This window comes from Osmia bicornis, unplaced genomic scaffold (assembly GCF_907164935.1).
Source record: "Osmia bicornis bicornis unplaced genomic scaffold, iOsmBic2.1, whole genome shotgun sequence".
Classification (NCBI taxonomy): domain Eukaryota; kingdom Metazoa; phylum Arthropoda; class Insecta; order Hymenoptera; family Megachilidae; genus Osmia; species Osmia bicornis.
Window position 1 is genome coordinate 73,361 of NW_025791390.1, and position 22,336 is coordinate 95,696.

The 22,336-nt window shown below is 41.6% G+C and overlaps 2 long non-coding RNA genes across 2 annotated transcripts; both read right to left on the reverse strand.

The window, feature by feature from the left end:
* Window positions 1–5,958: 5,958 nt before the first annotated feature.
* Window positions 5,959–6,554, reverse strand: LOC123989121. The gene is made up of 3 exons (XR_006830461.1): window positions 6,501–6,554; window positions 6,219–6,415; window positions 5,959–5,992 (listed from the first exon to the last, which is right to left on the reverse strand). It is a non-coding gene; the product is annotated as an uncharacterized LOC123989121 (long non-coding RNA).
* Window positions 6,555–7,781: 1,227 nt separating this feature from the next.
* On the reverse strand, window positions 7,782–8,433 carry LOC123989124. The gene is made up of 3 exons (XR_006830462.1): window positions 8,396–8,433; window positions 8,069–8,139; window positions 7,782–8,001 (listed from the first exon to the last, which is right to left on the reverse strand). It is a non-coding gene; the product is annotated as an uncharacterized LOC123989124 (long non-coding RNA).
* Window positions 8,434–22,336: the final 13,903 nt, after the last annotated feature.

A 22,336-nucleotide genomic window follows, 5' to 3' on the forward strand; every position in this document is an offset into this window, starting at 1 on the left:
TACTGAGGTGCCTAGTCAAAATCGGAGTTTAAGAAGGGAGGTGTGCCCCTTTCTTTGCACGGCTATAGGAATATAAAAATTTCTCACCACAGCCTCCATAGAGTGTTACTGACTGTTCATTACATTAAACCCGTCACGTTCAATCGTTTCATAATGGGCAAATTGCTCTGAAGCGGCCTTCGAGTTTTCCGTGAAACCTTTCCTATACCCTGGGCACTTGGGAGGCTAGATACTTTGGCTGGTCTTCTTCCGTGCGGCCTTAGAGCGCGCAGACGCTACGGGCTCGACGCAATCTAATTGGTTGGAAAATTAATTCGCACATGCGTACGGCCGCGACAACTTGTAGATTGACGCGTGTCCGTTTCCGGATGTCTCATTGTCGTTTCCAGCTATCTTCCTCGTGCCCGTATTTCACGGTAACATCGTCCTGGTATTTTATGTTAAAAATGTAATTTAACAACTCACCTGGTGTTGTCTTGTGTAGTGTGGATTGTGTAAAATACCGTGCGCCTCCTGTTGCTGTGTAAAACCGTCCTCTATTTTGTCCTATCGTGCTAGACGTCTGAAAGTGCCGTTCTCCACGTGTTCGTCTCCATCTTGGTTCTTTCACCTCTCGTAGTATAAACTGTCCTGTGGCGTAAACCCTTCACGACTGCCTGAATTTGAACTTACCACTGGACACCTTTACACCTTTTCATCCCTTTCCCGGTTAATTTATATCGTGCAGTGCTTATTAAATAAACATTCGCGAGTGCCTACTGTTCCACCTGTCACATTTCAACCATCTTTACTCAGTCTTTCTTCGTTTTTCCAAATTTTATTCCCTAATCCTCGTTCAGCTTGTGGTATTTATAAAATATGACCACCCTTAATAATTGTTTCACCATCCTATATAGAAAAAATATTTTTACCACTCACTTTTACCGCTTTTCCCGGGTATAACGCCGGAGCGGACCCGGCACACGTCCGCTCGCCACGACGTCCCGCACTGCAACCTCAACCTAACCTAACCTAACCTAACCCTAACCTAACTAACCTAACCTAACCCTAACCTTTTTTTTTTGCGGGGAGGGGGAAAATGCATTTAGGCACACCAGGAGGGGGAAACCCAACTGGTAGTGTGGGACTCTCAACCTGTGTCGCCTACCCACTAAAAAAAAAAAAAAAAAACCCCTCCCCGGCTTTCCTGTTTCAGATTGGGACAGGATATGGCCGGGACCGCCTTTCGGCACTACTTCAGCCCATCCTTCTTGTCTCCCTCATTTTCACCTTTATTGGTGCCATTTTAGTTACCTAATTTTTCTTTTTTGTTCTTCGTGTTCAATCTTTATTTTTCATTGTTTTATTTCACACGTTTCCGTTTGTTTAATACTTTATCTTGTCCTCATATCTAATCTTTCTATATACCAAATCCTATATTTTTCTTTCATTATCGGTTCCATGGAAGCCCTTCCTTTCTACATATATGTAAATATATATATATTGTAACGTGAAACGTATCACATGAATATGTTTAGAATGGTATGGCGACACTGCCATGGGAATATTTATCGATAGTCTGTAGTATCGATATGTCTCGAGTATCAATCGAGGACCTTTTGTATCGATGGTTATAAATCAAGAGCGAAATTCAAACACCATCTGCGCGAATGTACACTTATATAAATAGACAAAGCCCAAGTTGTAAACCCCTCGACATGGGTGATCGAGCTGAGAGAAGGCCGGAAATCCAGAGAATGGGATAGTTTTACTTCTAAAAATCCTGAAAGGCTAATTTATGATAGACCATAGCAAATTCGTGTTTCGACCAAGTCACGGAGGTCCTTAAAGGATACGAAGTCTTTTCCGATATCCTGTCTTTTCATGCACTCTAAGAGGGTCGTAATTTCCTCAAGAGTTGCCTTTGGCAAGTACAAGGTCTGTCTTTTCCTATTTTCTCTGGGTCCCACGCTTTCTCGTAGCACATGTGCGCTGCAACGTTCTAGCGTCTTGGCGGAGCGCCTCCACTTCCACGCGCCATGAGGGTGGACCACAGCCAGGAGAGGGGCCCACGCGAGACGGGGTGGACTCCTCACCATTGGACGAGGATGATCCTGAGGGAGGATCCAGGATCCACGAAGGAAGGGGCATCGACGGACAGCGCGCGAAGATCTCCTCCGCCAAGCGTTGAACGTTCAGAATGATTTTGTCAACCAAATTAGACGGATCTTTTCTCACGAGTAATTATAACGCATCCTGAAATCAGAGTCTTCAAGTCTGCTTCAAATAAAGAGTTCAAGTTAAAATCGTAAACAACAGTGAACGATAGATTATTTTGTTTTATTCTCGCGCCTTGCGAGCGGAGCGCCTCCGCGCTCCACGAATCACCTTACCTGCGCCTAATTCCCAGAAATCCCTATACACCGTGAACGGACACGCAACATATTTGGTGACAGCGGTGGGATAATTCAAAAGGGGATAGTTTAAAAGTGGGGATAAACATTTAAAAGGTGATAAACATTCAAAAGGTGACAATTTAAAAGGTGATAACCAGGAGAAAACAGTTTAAACAGTGAAGTAACTGAATAGTTAAATAAAGTGTTTGTGATAAACTTATGTACACTTAAATTATTTTATCAGCTCGCGGGTGTGAATTAAACAATTAATCAAATACTTTATACACTATTTTATTGAACATTATATAAGTGGACAAGGTTTAGTGCAACTTCTCCCTCTTGGGTTTTGGCACGGTTTCCCCAGGAGCGAAGGGTAATACCGGAGACAGGTGATTTCGGCTGCCGTGCAAGCCATCCACCGAAATCACGCGCACCTCGGTCCACGATATCACCGGATCATTCTTGGAATCTGGATATAAGAAAGGGACCTGAGCGGACTTCTTACGGAGCTGAGGCCTACCTGAAGCAGCTGATCGCAGACGGATTTTATTGGAGTACCTGTTGCGGAGGCTGGAGACCATTGATCCAGAGTACCTGAGGACCTGCTCATAAACCGGGGTCAAACTGCTCAACGGGTCGCCGACGGATAGGACCGTACACCTGCAAAGAGAAGGTTTAATTTAGCAAAAACTTTAAAGTGACTTTTTTGCGAATACTAATTGATTCGTCGCAACAAACTGTAAGTCTAAATTATAACCGATTACATTATAGAATATTAGTTATAATCAGTATATTTGAATCGACAAAATGCCGCCGTTAGCAAAGAAGTTAGTAAAAGCCAGAAGGAGGAAGAGTCGCAAAAATAGTCTGCGTGGTGTTAATGTTATGTATATCGAGGATGTTAAGGGAGAATCTCCTAGCATAGGGTCTTCTTTTTCCTTGCACAATACTGAAACACAGTTGCAGAAGTCACTTCCTGTTCCCGAACAGACTACCATACAGAGCTGGGGTGCGACAGGTGATATATCAAATCTTGCCAGTAGCACGGTGAATAATACGCCAGTTTTATTTGGGGCAACAACTTCCAACGCGTTTCCCTCTTCTTCACGCGGTGTCGACAACCAATTAAATATTTCCGATTGCAGTACCTGTCCAACCTTGTATTACAACCTTTGGGTAAGATATACCCGAAAATCCAGTAATGACGCTACCTGAGTCTTCCGTTTCGTCGCGTGCTCCATATGATTTATTAAGTAAATTCGTACCTCAGTTTGATGGTAAATCCTTCAGTGAACCACTTCATTGCACAGTGTCGACTCGGCTGATTCTTTAGTCAAGCTGGGTGATAAAGTCTATTTGCTCGCGTTGATCCAAAGTCGGAGTGCAGCATCACGTTTATAGAAGTATAGTAGTAAGGCAAGTCCTAAAACTGTAGAGGAGTTGATCAGTTAATTAAATCCGCTTATGCTAGGACTTTCATTTAAACCGATATATTAAATGAAATAAAAACTGTACTCGTAATGAGCGGGGAAACGATAGCGGAATTTGGATTTAGGGTAAACGGAATTCTAGATCACGGGTTACAAGCAGCTAGAGAGAGTTATGATTGGAAAAATTTTTAGGAATTCAAACTTTACTCTTCGGAGAGTGCGGTACACGGTTTTCTGAAGGGATTGCGGAATGATATAATTGCGGGTATCGTTTCTAGGGATCGTCTAAGTGACGTTGTAGCTGCTGCAAAATTAGCAGCGGAAATTGAGGCTCAGATGGACACTCCGCGAACATCTCGGAATCCTAAACCGCTTGATAGTAATCCTAAGGTTTTGACGGCAGAAGTGCGCGGAAATAGATGTTATAATTGTGGAAAAACGGGTCATCTTTCCAGGCAATGTTATGCGCGAAGGGATTATCAACGCGGGGGGCCAAGTCGCGACGCTTCTAGGTGCCGAAGGTGTGGGAAATAGGCCATACGGATTTCCAATGCCGGAGGGGAAATATAAATCGTGGTCACGAAAATATAAATTTAGAACGGGAAAATACTGACCATGGTTGGAGGAAACCGCGATCGCCAATTCCTTCAACTTCTAGGCAACCGGAAAATCCTTTAAACTCAAGGGGGGTTTCGTCGACGGGCGCAGCACGAAGGGAACCCCTTATCTCTCCGCGCCGGATCCACCGCGTCTGCCGCGAAACCAGTTTAAATCAGATCAGACAATCACCATATATTCCTTTAGAACACAAACATTTTCGGATATGTCTCGCTAATTCCTCGTAGATACTGGCTCTCAACTTAACCTAATTAAACGAAGGGAATTAAATCCTGATTTTGTCGATTGACGAAAAATTTAGTTTACCATCTTACCGCATTAGTGCAGGTATAGACCAGACATGGGGTGAGGTAGTTATTAATGTGCATGGCATCCCTGTACATTTTCAAGTGGTGGAAGATAACTTCCTGTTAGGGAGGCCGGAATTTTAGGAATGTCATTTTTGGAAAAAACAGGGCTACTCTGAGGTTTGGGGAGAATTTTCCATGCCTTGTGGAATTTGGTGATGGAAATTTGCGCACTCCTATTTTCTCGTCGTATGAGTTGCCTCCTCGGAACAAAGTTGTTTGATTTCTGTCCAACGAAGGGTGATATTAAATCGGGTTCGTTAGGAGGATTGATGCTGGGTCCTGGTATATTTTTGGGAGAAGTATTGGTTAATCAACAAAACGGCTCAGTCCAAATTATTTGTTATAATACTACATCGGATTACGTTACGCTTACAATACCGCAGATTGAATTGGAAGATTTTGAACTGAAACCCCCTGCATCGCGTTCTTCTCTCGAACAGGAAATCCGAACGCAAATAGATCAGCAGATCAGCACAAAGATTTAGTGCACTACTTAAACTCCTTGGATCGAAGAGTCACCTCAGAAAGGAAAAGGCCAGTATCCTGGAAATTATACATGAGTTTCGTATCAGTTCCATCTTCCTTCAGATAAAACTGAAGGCAGCTAATGTTCCCTCTCACAAAATTACCACAACCGACGAATACCCATACATACCAACAGTATAGGTACCCTCCGATCCATAGAAAGAAATAGAGACGCAGGTGGAATCCTTGCTTAAGGCAAAATTATCCAGCCGTCGGTATCTCCTTACAATTCACCTGTATGGGTAGTCCCGAAAAAAACCTGGTTCATCTGGAAAACCACGATGGAGGATGGTCATCGATTATCGGAAGTTGAATGAAAAAACTGTGGCTGATGCGTACCCTCTTCCGAATATTACCGAAATTTTGGATCAGTTAGGACGGGGCGAAATATTTCAGTACTCTCGATTTAGCTTCTGGTTTCCACCAGATTCCTGTAGATTCTTCATCGAAGTCTAAAACGAACGGCTTTTTCTACTCCTCATGGGCATTATGAGTTCAACAGGATGCCCTTTGGCCTTAAGAATGCTCCAGCTACTTTTCAAAGGGTTATGATTTGATACTATCCGGGTTGCAGGGCATCGAGCTTCTGGTTATATGGATGACATTGTCATTTATGCAGCTTCCATTGACAGAGCATGGGCGTAAGTTGAGAACCCTTTTACTCGGTTACAAAACGCTGGATTAACCCTTCAGCCTGAAAATGTCGTTTTTTACAAAGAAATAATATTTTAGGGCATGTAATCACGAGCGAGGGTGTAAAACCGGATCCCGGAAAAATCAGGCAGTAAAACAGTTTCCCATACCCAAGACAAGAAAGAATATTAAACAGTTCCTGGGTCTTGTAGGCTATTATAGGCGGTTCATTCCCAACATGGCTCGGATTGCCAACCCCTTGACTAGGCTTTTGAAAAAGGACGTACCTTTTTGTTGGACAGCTGACGTGCAAACTTCCTTCGAAACCTTAAGAGATATCATCTGTGCTGAACCTCTATTACAGTTCCCGAATTTTTCGCAGTCATTCCTCGTTACTACGGATGCTTCTAATTATGCCATTGGCGCCATTCTTAGTCAGGGACCAGTGGGAAAAGATCTCCCAGTCGCGTATGCCTCCAGATCACTAAATGACGCAGAAATTAATTACTCAACGATTGAAAAGGAATTGTTGGCGGTTCTTTTTGGTATAGAAACATTTCCGACCCTACCTTTATGGCCGACAATTTACATTGCTCACGGACCATAGACCCTTGGTATGGTTACACATGTCAAGGTCCAACATCTAAAATCATGAGGTGGCGGATTAGGTTGAATGAATATGATTATACTGTGGTATACAAACCTGGAAAGGGTTAAACGCCAACGCCGACGCACTTTCACGAAACCCCGTAGACACCTGCATGAATCCTGTTCCTCAACAAAAAACCGGTACGGTCTGATGTTGATTTAATTCGAATTCACAACGATTGGAAGGGGTGCTCACTTGTACGGGTAAGGTGCCACCTGCAGATACTGAAACAGAGTAAGAGTATGAAACGTTATTATTGGAAATGAAATTCTTGGGGCCTTCTGCTTCTTGGCGCGCGGGAACACAGCGATTCGACTTTATGAGACTACGAATAAAGTTAATGATAGTACGAACTTACGAGTATTGCCCTTGTTGGCTGGGAATTCAACGGATAATGAATTTAGTAAAGGATTGTCCCACTCGAGTACCTCCATGCTCGAGGTGCAACTTGTCGCGGCTTTGTAGGGGTACGTTAACCCCATGTTGTGATGTTCCACGCTTGCCCCCGGGTAACGTAGCTCCGGGAGGGTCAAGTGAGTGAATCCGGCGCCATCCGATTAATAGATCCGATGGTCGCACGATGAGGTCCACTACCAAAAACGGCTTCGCCGGGTGGACGAAAAGCGAGAGTACTTCCTGGAGGGGAAGATGAATGTAAGGAATTGTCGCCTGGGATAAGAAGCCCAGGTGATAGAATGGGAAACGCCATTGTGTCCAGCGCGTCTATGGTTCACAGCTCGTTGGGATGGACTAGTATGTCTTTGACCGTTTCCCAACGTTCGGTGAGCCTGGAATAAGTGCTTGTATGGTTTGAATGTGAAACAACACCGATACGGCCGATACAGCCGGTTGAGAATGAATGTGTTAGGAACTGCACTGGCGAGAGGATCAGGCAGGTAGAGGACAAGATTGCACAGGGAAATCCTGGGGAAAAGGCAACTTTAAAATAGTTTCTATACGTAAAGGTATAATCATGGTTATAATGAAAATGATTGAAAATACAGATAACAGTCAGGGTAGAGTTTTAATTAATAATGCAGATGATACAGTAAACAGACCTGCGGTACATCCTTCTTCCTTACCCACTATTCTCGATGTAAAAGACAACTTATTCATGAGACAAGACAATCTCGTTCATTTTATTCCTTTAAATTGTATTGATACATCTCAAACCACTGTGGGTTTGTTAAATCGAATTGGATTCTCGGTAGGGGAAGTACAACAATATCAATTTGAAATCGGCAATGCCATGGCTTTTCCGCATGATAAACATTCCGTCTTCTTTTTATTTTATAAGAATGAACATCAAAATGAGTTTAATCTCGATTACGTCGAAGCCTCGTTAAAATCACTCAAACCTCTTTTAGACACCTTGGACACGAAAACGTTTAGTATCTTGATAGATCCGGACAGATTCAACCCTACGGAGCGGGGTAATATAATAAATTTAATCAAACAGATTTTCGATAGTTCTGAATATATCATTACCTTGTGCACTGGAGAAATTGTAGTTCCACCGGAATCGAGTCGTCTTCAAATCATTCAGGAGCACCATGAATCTGCAATTGGAGGTCATAGGGGTATTTTTAAATTGCACCAACTTATTCGCGAACGGTTTTATTGGCCGGGTATGGCAAAGGAGATTACAGAATTCGTTCGCACTTGCCCTATTTGTCAGAAGAATAAAAATTACATAGCTGCAATCAAACAACCAATGCAAATCACCGATACACCCCGTCAAGCCTTTGAGAAAATACAAATGGATATAGTTGGACCTCTACCCGTAACTAATAAAGGAAATCAGTATTTACTCACTTTGCAGGATAATTTGACTAAATATTCTGATGCGATTCATTAAGAACCATAGATACAGTAACCGTTGCTCATGCTCTTGCTGAACAGTTTATCAGTAGATTTGGATGTCCACGGGTTATCCATACTGATCAAGGGAGGAACTTCATTAGCCAGGTAATGAAGAATTTCTGCAGGATTTTCAAAATACAGCGAATAACATCCACGGCTTTTCATCCTCAGTCGTTGGGGTTCTCTTGAAAGAGCACATCGTAGTTTTATTAATTATCTCAAACACTATTGCACAAAAACGGATTGGGATGATTGGATATGCTTTGCATTTTTTCATATAATACTTCTGTACACGAGGGCACTGGTTTTACCCCTCACGAATGGTTTTTGGTGTTAAAGCCAACATACCTTCTGAATTTGCCAAGGGAACAAACGCCTCGAACTTTTGCACAGATTTTGATGAGCTTTTCAATAAATCACCACCACACAGACTATGGCTGCGCGAAATCTAGAAAAAGCAAAACGAGAAGTAAGGGTTACGACGATAAGAAATTAAACCCATGTAAATTTAAAGTAGGCGATATGGTATATCTACTCAAGGAGCCTAGAACTTCTAAATTTTGATTGCGACTGGCTGGGTTCTTATAAAATAAGCCGAATGTTGGCGACTTAACAGCGGAATTGGAATTAAAAGAGAATAAATGTAAAATAGTACATACCAACAAAACTAAAATTGGCGTGTATACGGCTAGATGATATTACCGAAGACTGAATTAGATCGTTGTTGCCTTGTAAACTTGCGATATACTCTATTAATATTAGGGCTTATGAATAAACCAGAGACGATTGATAAGTAGATGGAGAATTATGATTTGTTGTATGTTTACATATACGGATTATGCTGGGTGCGAAATTACGAACTATTGAAATGGACTATGAAGTTGTACGACGCGGGACTTTGGAATGAATAGTTTGATCCAGACCTACTTTCACGTTATAAGGAGCAATGTTTTGAATGAAAAAAGCGTTTTATGTAAACACCTTTTGTATAAGGGGGAAGGGTAACGTGAACGTTATCACGTGAATATGTCTAGAATGGTATGGCGACACTGCCATGGGATATTTATCGAATAGCTATTGTATCGATAGTCTCGAATGTTCATCGAGGATCTTTTGTATCGATGGCTATAAATTAAGAGCGGAGTTTAAACCATCTGCGATGTACGACTCGTATATAAAATAAACAAAGCCCTAAGTTGTAAACCCCTCGACTGGGTGATCGAGCTGAGAGAAGGCCGGAAATCCAGAGAATGGAAATAGTTTCACTTAGTAAATCCTAAAAGACAATTTATGATAGACCATAGCTAATTCGTTGTTTTCGACCAAGTCACGAACGGTCCTTAAAGTAACGAAGGTCTTTTTCGATATCCTGTCTTTTCATGCACTCTAAGAGGGGTCGTAAATTTCCTCAAGAGTTTGCCTTTGGCAGTACAAGGTCTTGTCTTTTCCTATTTTCTCTGGGTCCCACGCTTCTCGTAGCACATGTGCGCTGCAACGTTCTAGCGTCTTGGCGGAGCGCCTCCACTTCCACGCGCCTGAGGGTGGACCACAGCCAGGAGAAGGGGCCCACGCGAGACGGGGTGGACTCCTCCACCATTGGACGAGGATGATCCTGAGGGAGGATCCAGGATCCCATCAAGGAAGGGGCATCGACGGACAGCGCGCGAAGATCTCCTCCGCCAAGCGTTGAACGTTCAGAATGATTTTGTCAACCAAATTAGACGGATCTTTTCTCACAAGTAATTATAACGCATCCTGAAATCAGATTCTTCAAGTCTGTTTCAAATAAAGAGTTCAAGTTAAAATCGTAAACAACAGTGAACGATAGATTATTTTGTTTTATTCTCGCGCCTTGCGAGCGGAGCGCCTCCGCGCTCCACGAATCACCTTACCTGCGCCTAATTCCCCAGAAATCCCTATACACCGTGAACGGACACGCAACAATATTATATTATGGAATGTTATTTTGAATGTTATTTTGAATTCACCTCAGAGTTTGATGCGTTCTCTGTATTCTGTTAGATCTACACTCTTCTCTTATTGTTTCTGTTGTTTCAATTGTTGGTAATATTTTGCTGTCATTTGCTCTTTGGTGTGATTGGTTTCATTGTACGGTAAGTGAGTGCCTGCTATGGTTGTGTTTCGTGATGGTATATGCCCACATAGGATAACGTTTTTGACTAATTTTTGACAAATTTTTGAATAATTTTGACTATTTCTGACTACCGTTGATCGTCGATCATTTTGTTTTGCACGTTTACCCGTCAGATGTCACGACGGTGGATACGTGCTCACTTGCTCTTGTTATCAACTTATTAATTACTTTAGGCATTATTCTTTCATTAATATTAATAATTGTATGTCTTCACATTTTGTATCTTTACATTTCAGTATCTATTATCTGTTTTCATGATTATAATATTTTTGCTAAATCAACCGCGAAGTTAGATTAATTTTAAACGATGGGCTTGTATGGTTTATGGATGTTGCCTGGTAGGTTGTTTCGGTTTCCTATCTTAGCTACTATATTCGTCGACTATGCATGTTTACTTCTGTGTTTGCAAGTGACAGATGCATGTCCTGGAATGAAAGAAATAAATTACATTGGATTAATTAGCTAATAATAAATTACCCTCATCCGTATGTATCGGCTGCTACACTCTCTGCTGCCCTGTGTCGTGAGAGGACTTGATTTTCATCTGAGTGTGTTCTGTTTTCTTTTTTCATTTTCCATTGATTATATGTTACATAATAAATTGTTTCCATTTGATATTGATTATAGCATAGTATTACATTCCTTACTTCCCCGCTACCCCCCTTTTGGAATATTCATTGGTGAATGAATAGGTAAAGCGAGCAAGCGTAGCTATGTTGTAATATATTTTGAGAATAATTACTTGCTTGCTCAGTGCGATGCTTTGGTGGAATGCTTGGTTTCTTGTTGACACTTCGTGTTGGATTGTGGTTTACTATATTACTTAGGGCGGCGGAGTTTGGTGGAGTTTTGTGTGAGTGATGAACTTGAATGATTGATGGCCTATTCTACTATCCTATCCATTATTATATTCTTCCAACCGACTGACATTTTATTTGTTTACTACGACTATTCGTTCCACTGTTCTTTTATATTATTTTATACTCTGGATGTTATTCTGCCTTTATATTCCCCTAACTTTTCTCTCTCCTTATTACTGTTAGTGTTTATCATCTTCTGTGTCAATTTAAGCTGTTATTGAATGGTTTTGATGGACATGATGATTTCATTTAGTTATTGATAGGAATGGGATTTTGGGAGCGATTGCTTTGGCTGAGACGCAAGAAGTTGTCTTGGTTATTTAATCTGCTCTTCACAAAGCTAATTTAATTATTTTATTTATCTGACCAACGTCCCTTATTACCATATTATAAAGGATGGGCTGTTCATTTTTCATTTCATTATTCTGGTTATTCTGATTATTCTGGCTACTGTAATTTCTAGTAATCTTATAATTATAATCTCAATTTTATTTATATCTTTTGTAATTTTAATATTAAATCTTGGAGGAATGTGTAAGTGTGTCAAGGATTCGCGATTATGCTTTATTTTATTTAAATTGGTAAAATCGTATATCGCATCACGATGTTTTCTTTTGTGACATTTATTTGAAAGTTTAAACTGCTTTGAAATTCAAATTTATCAATTTCGCGTGGTACAATGTAGTGTCATAATTGTAACACTGATAATTTATGCAATTATGCAATTCTGATTGTAGATGTATTTACACTTCTCTCCTTTTGTTTCTGTTGTTGGTACATTTTGTAACCTTTGCTCTTTGGGTGATTGATTTCATGTATGGTGAGTGGATGCCTGCTACGGCGGCGTCCCGTAACGATGTATAGCCTACATAGGATAATGTATTGATTACCACTTGATCATCGAACATTTTGTACGGTTTACTCGTCAGATGTCGCTATGGTGGAAACGCACGTACTTGCTTTTGTTATCAATTTATTTAAATACTTCTGGTATCATTCTTTCTGTCATATTCGTATGTTTTTACATTTAGTACCTTTACATTTCAATAGTTCATGATTATAATATTTTTGCCGAATAACCGTGAAGTTAAATTTAAATTTCACACGATGGGTTTGTATGTTTGTGGACGTTGCCTGGCAGTCGTTTTGTTTCCTATCTTCGTTATTGCATTCATCGGCCTATGCATGTTTACTTTTGCGTCTGCAAGTGACAGGTGCATGTCTGGAATGAAATAAATTACAATAAATTACATTGACTTAAGCTAATAATAAATTACTTAACCTCGTCCGTATGTATCGGCTGCTAACACCTCTCTGTTGTCTTGTGCATGAGAGGACTTAATTTTCATTTTCTTTGATATGTTCTGTTCTCATTTCATTGATTCATATATATATATACATTATATATTCCACATTAATTTGTTCCACTTCATATTTAATATATAGTATTACATTCTTCACTGCTACCCATTATGGGATTTCAGTGGTAAATGAAATGACTAAAGCAAGTAAGCGTGGGCAATGTGGTAGTATATTTTGAGAATGATTGCTTGCTGTGCTCAGTGCAATGCTTTAATATAATGCTTGGTTTCTTGTCGACGCTTCTGTTGGATTGCGATTACTATATCACTCAATGCAGCAGAGTTAATGCAGTTTTTGTATGAGTGACGAACTCGAATGATGGATGGTGTTATTTTACTATCCACTATCCATTATTATTATATTCCCTCCAACTGACTGCCTTTTATGTGCTTACTACGACTATTCCATCGTTCTATCACTCTTTTACATTACTTATTTTATTGGATGTTGACTGTACCTTTAATACTCATTTTATATCCCCTAACCAACTTTCTTAACTTTTCTACTTTCCTACTCTCCTTTATCACTGATAGTGTTTCTATCATCTTTTGTGGTCAATTTGAACTGTTATTAGACTGTTTTGATGGATGTGTTGATTTATTTAGTTCTTGTTATTAGTTCTTTGATAGATTTGGGATTTTGGGAGCGATTGCTTTGACTGAAATACAAAAGAGCTGTCTCGGTTATTATCTGCTCTTCAGAAAGATACTTAAATTATTTTACTTGTCTGGCTATGTTCCTTCGTGTTATTATTATCAGGGTGGTCTGGTCCATTTCTCATTTATTATTCATGGTCATTCCGGTATCATACTTCTAGTAACCTTGGAATTATAATCTCAAATTTATACTATTTTATATTTTATATCTTTTGTAGTTGTAGTATTAAATGTATGAGGAAGGTGTAAATATGTTATGGATTCGCGATTATGCTTTTATTTATAAACAAAATTCGGATATCGCATCATGATGTCTTCTTTTATGACATTTATTTGAAAGTTTTAACCGCTTTAAAATTCAAATTTATCAATTTCGCGCGGGGGACAATATACTAATTTGGGGGGTCATAATTGCAATTATAACACTGATAGTTTATGTAATTATGATTGTTTGATCCATTTACACCCCACTCCTATTGTTGGTAACATTTTGTTAACATTTGCTCTTTGGGTGATTGATTTCATTGTATGGTAAGTGGATGCCTGCTACGGCGGCGTCCCGTAACGATATATGCCTACATAGGATAATGTTTTGATTACCGCTTGATCATTGAACATTTTGTACGTTTACCTCGTCAGATGTCGCTATGGTGGACAAGCACGTACTTGCTTTTGTTATCAATTTATTTAAATACTTCTGGTATTATTCTTTCTTTAATATTCGTATGTTTTTACATTAGTACCTTTACATGTCAATATTTCATGATTACAATATTTTTGCTAAATTCCCGCGAAGTTAAATTTTAAATTTCACACGATGGGTTTGTATGGTTTGTGGACGTTGCCTGGCAGGTCGTTTTGGTTTCCTATCTTTGTTATTATATTCATCGGTATGCATGTTTATTATTTTACGTCTGCAAGTGACAGATGCATGTCCTGGACTGGAATGAATGAAATGAATTACATCGAATTAATTAAGTAATAATAAATTACTCCCCCTTGTTTGTATGTATCGGCTGCTGGCACTCTCTGCTGCGTTGTGTCACAATAGGACTTAATTTTCATTTCCATTTGAGTATGTGGGCAGGAATATGACGGCTTTTGGGCTTTATTAGGGGCTGGTGTGAGTGTATGTGTGAAGAGTGTATGGAATGTGTCAACGAGGATTGCAGTCTACGAAGACGTGGCACAGCCAACCGGGGAAAGGATTCGCCTCGGGACCTGGCTGTGCTGAAGAGCAAGCCCTGTTAAACAGGCGAACACATGGCGCGATCACCCGTTGAGCAGGAGCTCCGGTTCCTGGTCGTGGCCGAAGAGAAAGCTCCTGACCTCGCTTTGCAGGCTGGTGAAGACATGGCGCGATCACCCGTTGAGCAGGAGCTCCGGTTCCTGATCGTGGCCGAAGAGGAAGCTCCTGTCCTCGCTGATGGCAGGCAGGTGAAGTAGGGGCGCGATCACCCGTTGAGCAGGGGTGCTCCGGTTCCTGGTCGTGGCCGAAGAGAAAGCTTTCCTGACCTCGCTTATGGCAGGCTGGTGAAGAGAAGGCACGGTCACTGCGGGTTGGTGTGATCCTTGAAGATATCCCCCTGTTGCCGACCGTTGCTGAAGTGGCGATCAACCGGAAGGATAGGATGTTCCCGGTTCCTGATCGTGTTCCCGAAGAGGAAGCCCTGACCTCGCGTTATGCCTGGCAGGTGAATCGGGGGGGGGGGGGGGGGCGACCACCCGTCGAGTTGGGTATCCTCCGGTCCTGGTCGTTACCGAAGAGCAAGCCCTGACCGTCGCATTTTGCAGACTGGTGAATGGATGGCGCGATCACCCGTCGAGCGGACGTGCTCCGGTTCCTGATCATGGCCGAAGAGCAAGCCCTGACCTCGCATTTTGCAGGCTGGTGAATGGATGGCGCGACCACCCGTCGAGTTGGGTATCCTCCGGTTCCTGGTCGTGGCCGAAGAGAAAGCTGCTGACCTCGCTTATGGCAGGCTGGTGAAGACATGGCGCGATCACCCGTCGAGTTGGGAATCCTCCGGTTCCTGGTCGTGGCCGAAGAAAAATCCTGTGCTTTACCGTACAGGTTGAAATATCCTACCGCTGATCGGAGGTTAACGGCGTGGATCCTCAATCCTTATACTGATATGCGCATGGCGGATTGAGGGTGGACGAAAGCGCATGAAAGCTAGGGAGCCGAAGCGCCGTTGCGGCTATCGTGGTTCATGTTATATTATCCCCAAAGGATGAAACCGGTTCTGGCGGCCTACGTGAGAGAGAGGTTTTTAGTGGGTAGTGTATCAGGCGCGGATGCCCCCTTCTGGGCGCCGCTAGTCGCCCCTTCTGGCTGTGGACCTTATGTTTTGAGCCCACCCTTTAGGTAGGGGCTGTCAGGTTGCCCCTTCTGGTTGCCTCTTTGGGTTTGCCCCCACCAATGGGCGCCCAGGCCCCCGTCTTCAGGGGATACGAGTCACACTGCCGGGCCCTCACCAGCCGAATAGAGTGAATGGGGGACAACCCGCGCGTGCATAAAGGCATTTTCCTCTTCTATTTAAACAAAAAAAAAAAAGGTTAGGTTAGGGTTAGTTAGGTTAGGTTAGGGTCTCTTTAAAAAAAAAAAGGGGTTAGGTTGGGTTAGGTTAGGTTTGGTTGGGTTAGGTTAGGGTTGGGTTAGGTTGGGTTGGGTTGGGTTGGGTTGGGTTGGGTTGGGTTGGGTTGGGTTGGGTTGGGTTGGGTTGGGTTGGGTTGGGTTGGGTTGGGTTGGGTTGGGTTGGGTTGGGTTGGGTTGGGTTGGGTGGTTGGGTTGGGTTGGGTTGGGTTGGTTGGGTTGGGTTGGGTTGGTTGGGTTGGGTTAGGTCAGGTCAATTCAGGTTCGGTTAGGTTAGGTTGGGTTAGGGTTGAGTTCGGTGCGGGATGTCGTGGGAGCAGGACGTTCGGTGGAGTGGCTCCTGGAGTGGAGTTGGAAAAAAAAGGGCTTAAAAGGGAAGAAAGTCAATTAAAACGCATCTAACTACTTGTTTTGTGTATAGTTTATTTATTAAATAGACAATTACGGTGTGGACAGTGAAAGGAACAGGAAAAATACGGATTATCCCTCCAACATAGAAAATTTTTGGAAGGGTTACAATAACCGAACACAGAAACCACGATGGCACTTCACACAAGCAAGTGAAAATAAATAGATTTGACAAAACCAAATAATATGACGAGCAATAAATGAAATGAAGTTAAATACCGACGAGGATAGACATAAAAATTCGTATAAAAGAAGGATAAAATGACAGGTAAAATGGCGGAGGCGGTTACACACACGCACACAAAATTGAAGACAGTTTAAAAAATACACAAACGAGAAAACCCGAATTGATGGAACCAAACAGTATGACGAAGTCCAAACTGTAGGATGTTAAACACTGACACGGAGTGACACGAAACTGTCGATAAAATAAAGATGAAATGACAGTGGTAATGGCGGAGGTAAAACGAAAACGAGCACGTGGCGCAACAAAACAAGTTAACGTGTAACGCACAAACAAGGATCCCTGGGATACACAAGGCACACTATACAACACCGAGCTATGTAGACTACAATAATAAAACACAGAAGCCACAAGGTAAGTTGAAAATACTATTAAATTAATAAAATATTACTTATAGGCGCAAGTGTGCCTAGTAGTAGACGCAAAAAGAATGCGCAGTTGAAATTCAGGGAAGTAGTTAGGTTCACGGGTACCTGCCACAGGGAGGAAAATAATAAAAGATAGATAGACGGTCAGGAAATTGTAGAGACTAACAAAATCTAGAGGGAGGTGTATAATAGAAAAATAGAGAGAAATACTCTAGTAAAACAGTAGTCAAAAAATACCCGTAAATAGAAACGAAGAGTAAGGAGGGCACCTCTTGCTCAGACGATAGATACGTCAGTGAAAAGAGACGCAAGCGCAAATAGACGGATAAACTGCGCAGGAACGGATACAGGAGGATGCGACGTGAGATGGCAGCACCGCTCTTGCCTCAGCCTCAGTACAGTAGTATGATGAAATAAAGGCCCCACACTACAAAAGTTGCTATAGTGGATTCGATACAACGATCCTTTTAAGAAAATGGAAGGATACGAACGAAGTAGGAAATAAAACTAATAATAAAGATAAAAGTAGAAAAGGGAAAGAAGAAATGTACTAACAATTAAGAGAAAACAGATATAAGACAATAAACCCATAGTAATAAAAAAAAAGGTATTTAGAAATTAAAAATTTATTTATTTATCATCAGGGTACACAGGACAATACAATGCTTAAAAATATAGAAATGCATAATAAACGACATAAGATTTAACACACTATAATATCGATCCAGGCACCGAACTCTCCTTCCTGTAAGGGGTCCCAGCTTAAGGTGTGAGGCACCGTGCCGAGAAGCCCGTGGCTACAGGGACCAAAATTGTGTAGCCATGAACGGTCCCTCGGGGGTACCTGCCGCCCCCCCCCCCCCCCCCCCCCCCCGAGTAAGCTAGGCTTACCTGCGCAAGGCGGCTCTGCGTAGGCGGACCAATAAATTCCGACCACACTCGTGGGACCAATGATGAATAATTTATTAAAAACCAACAAACAATTAAAAACACAACCGGGAATGGAAAATAAGGAAATGAAAACAGGCAATGATAAGGTAATGAGCTTAAACATGGAAAAACAAAAAATTGAGGAGACATGTCGGATTAGCACGGAAAATGAAATGAGAATAAAGCAAGCAGAGATAGAAAAAAAATCAAAATGGAATGAGAAAGGACAGAGCGACCCGAGCCAAATTTTTAGGCCGACGCGTACGCTGTCAAGAAGCCCAGCTCGAATGAGTCAGGACATGATACTGGCGGATGTAGACTTAACGGGCGATGAAGAAGACAATGTCTTCGTAGAAGAAAAAAGTAATAAAGGCCAGCTGGAATTAGAGACGGAGAACGAAGAAACAGGAGGGTCGGCACGTAAGAGTAAGATGGGGGGTGTGGACACCACCCTTATGGGGATCGAGCAGATATTAAGTATGCTCAAAATATACAACGACAATGTTCTGAACTACTTAGAAAGAGTAAAAAACGCAAACCCGACTGCGCTAAGAACGAGCAGGATAATGGGTGTAGAATTAAATAATGCTAGGGACCTTATCACGATTGCCGCACAAGTGTACAGGGACGAGAGAGATAAACAGGCAGAAAGGGAAAGAACAGAAGAGGCCAAAACTAAGTGGATTATGGATAACATGATTAATCTAAACAAACGTATGGACAAATTAGGAGAAAGGAACGAAAAAGAAGGTAATATGCAAAAAAGAAAGAACATAACACCACTGGAATCGGAATCGATGATGAAGAAGACAAGGGTGCTAAGTAAAGAAGGCAGAGCTCTGCCTACTATTAAAAGAGTACAAATTATAAGGAACGGTGAAGGGGCCTCTTCCGACTCAGAATGGGAGACGGTGAAAACAAAGAGAAGGAAAGAAGAAAAGAAAGATACAAATAAGTCGACAATGTCCACAGGGAAAGTTGAAATCCAAAGAAAGCACTAGGAAGAGAGGAATAACATCAATAAAGAAAAATGAAGCGATTACAATTAGTGTAAGTAAGGAAAGAACTTATGCTGACGTAACCAAGGAGTTAAGGCAAGGGATGGGAGCGGACGTCAAAGGAGTTAAAAGGATTAGGCAGACTAGGACCGGTGATATCTTAATAGAGTTCGAAAATAAAACTGACAGCAAGGACTTCCATGAAAAAGCGAAGGCAGTTATGGGAGACAGAGCAGAGATAAGGAGGCTGAAACCTAAAGTGACTATTGAAGTACAAGATATAGATCCGGCAGTCGATAAGGTGGAAGTATTGGAGAGTATAGCCAAGGAGGCTAACGTTAAACTAGAGGACTTAATTTGCAAAAACCTCAGGAGAGCGTACATGGGAACCCAGGCGGCAATCGTGGAAGGACCGGGTGAATTAATGAGTAACCTACAAGATGATAAGGTGAAGATTGGGTGGGTCTACTGTAGGGTCAGACTACTACCCAGCGTTACACGCTGTTTTAAGTGCCACAATTTGGGTCATGTCGCAGCAAGGTGCGCGGCAGTGCCCGAAGGAATAATTATATGTAGAAGATGTGGCGGAAACGGGCACACGATGACAGAGTGCAAGTCGGAAAAAGCGAGGTGCAGGATTTGTGCAGGTAAAGGAGGAACAGAGACGGAACTAAACCACATAGCAGGTTGCCTAAAATGTACACTATATAAGGAGGCAATCGGGGAAAAAAATAGAAGATAACAAAATTCAACGTATACATACTACAAATCAACCTGAACAAGTGTAGACTTGCGCAGGATCTATTGGATAAAACGGTAAATAAAATTAATCCAGACATAGTAATGATAACTGAACAGAATAAAAACAGAAGTAACTGGTTTAATGATAAAAAGGGCGATGCGGCCGTCTGGATTACAAGCAAAGGTATGGAAAAGGGGGAAAATATTAGGGTACTAAAACAGACAATAGGTATGGTGGCAATAAGCTACAATGAAATACTGATCATAAGTAGCTATATATCCCCAAACATAGATGATGAGACAGTGGATAATAGAATAGACGAAATCGCCGATGTGATAAAAGCCAGGAAATGGTCCGGTATTGTGCTGGCCGGTGACCTCAACGCAAAATCTCCACTATGGGGTAGCAACGTATGGAACCCTAGAGGAAAAAAAACTACTAGAATTTCTGATGGGCGAAAATTTAATCTACATATTCACAGAGGGGGGAAATACGTGCACAAGAGGAATGGGATCGAAAATAGATATCCTAATAACTAGTGCAAGTCTAAGTAATAGGGTGAAAAAGAGTACGGTTCTCTCCGAATTTACGGGCTCAGATCACCAGTACTTATACCATATAATTAACATTGGGAAATCAGAAAGAAAAAATAATATTAACAAGGAGGGGATAGAATATACTTTAGACGAAAAGAAATATATACAAACGTTCCTAGATAAATATGGAAACGGGGAAAACAGGGAATATAATATTGGGGACAGTATTAATGACATAAAGAATACCCTACAGGAAATACATGAAATGGGAAATTCATGTATGAACAAAAAGAAGAAAAGCAGTAAACGAAACCCGGTACACTGGTGGAAACCTGAAATAGGGAATCTAAGGGAGAAATCTAATAAAATTCGCAGAAAGGTGACTAGACTAAGAAGAAAAAAAGTAAAGGAGGGACTAATCACAGCAGAAAATGAATATAGGTTGGCCAAGAGGGAACTCAATAGAGAAATCAGGAATGCAAAGAGGGAGTCGTGGGATAAATTATTAGAAACTGTCGATAGGGACGTTTGGGGAAAACCATACAAAACAGTGATGAAAAAAATTAGGAAAACTACACCCCCAATTAAACTAGACTTAGAACAGACAAAAGAAGTAATTGGGGGGCTCTTTATGCTTGGGAATACGGGAGAAGTAGGGAGTGATACTAGCAGTGAAGCAGAGGGAGAAAATGCAATTGAATTAGGTGGGAGAGAAAATGAAGCGGCGGGGGAGGAATGTATCACAGAGGGGGAAATAATGGCTGCTTGTAAAAAAATAGTGGTCAAAAAAGCACCAGGACCGGATGGGATATCGGCAAAAGCAGCGAAGGAGATAGGGATGGGAGCGTCTCAATTCTGGAAGAACTTGTTAAATAGATGCATGGACAGGGGATATTGGCCGGTAGAGTGGAAGACCACTAGACTGGTGCTGCTCCCCAAGGGTAAGCCGTCGACTGAAGGGGGGAAATAAAGAAAGTAAACCCATCAGATTTCAGGCCACTATGCATAGCATCAAATATTGCAAAAATTTTTGAACATATAGTTAAAAATAGATTGCATGAAGCCATTAATGAGAATGACCTGTCGGCAAATCAGTATGGATTCAGGAAGGGACTTGGGACCGTTCACGCCATGGAGGAGGTCATGAAACACTGGGATTACGCGAAAAAGAAAGGCAGGCATTGCTTACTAATACTATTAGACGTTAAAAATGCGTTCAACTCCTTAAAATGGAAGAGTATAGTAAAGGAAATGAAAAAGAGGAAGTTCCCCAAAAAATTAGTGGGTCTGATAAAATCGTATCTCAACGACAGATGGATAGTTATAAACACTAACAAGGGACAAGAGAAAATACAGGTTTTTGGGGGTGTCCCTCAAGGGTCCATTATAGGGCCATTCATGTGGAACCTGGTCTATGATGGGCTACTAAAGATCAGACTACGAAAAAATGTATACCTAGTGGCCTTCGCGGACGACATAGGGATCGTCATTATTGAAAAGAACCTTGAAATAATGACAGAAATTGCAAATGAGACCCTAAAAGACCTCATCAGATGGTATAATAGCGAAGGACTAAAATTAGCCCCACAAAAATCAGAAACAATATTACTGACCGGCAGGAAAAACCCCGAAGGTATTATAGTGAAGATAGGAAATAGTCAAATTCCAGTCTGCCATAAGGCTAGATACTTGGGGGTGGTATTTGAATGCAATCAAGTATTCAGACAACACCTAGTGACAGCAACAGACAAGGCCAGCAAATATGCAATACAACTAAATATACTGATGAAAAGTATCAAGGGAGCAGGGAGTAGAGCTAGAATGCTGTACTACTGTGTCATCAAATCAGTAGTAATGTATGGAGCCCCAATATGGGCGAGGGCCTTAAATTATAAGATGAACATAAACCTATTGAGGGCCACTCAAAGACTACCCCTGAATAGACTTTGTAAGGCCTACAAATCAACGGATTGCTGTCAACGGAGATGCTGTGTGTAGTCACAGGGCAGATACCATGGGATATGGTAGCCCTAGAAAT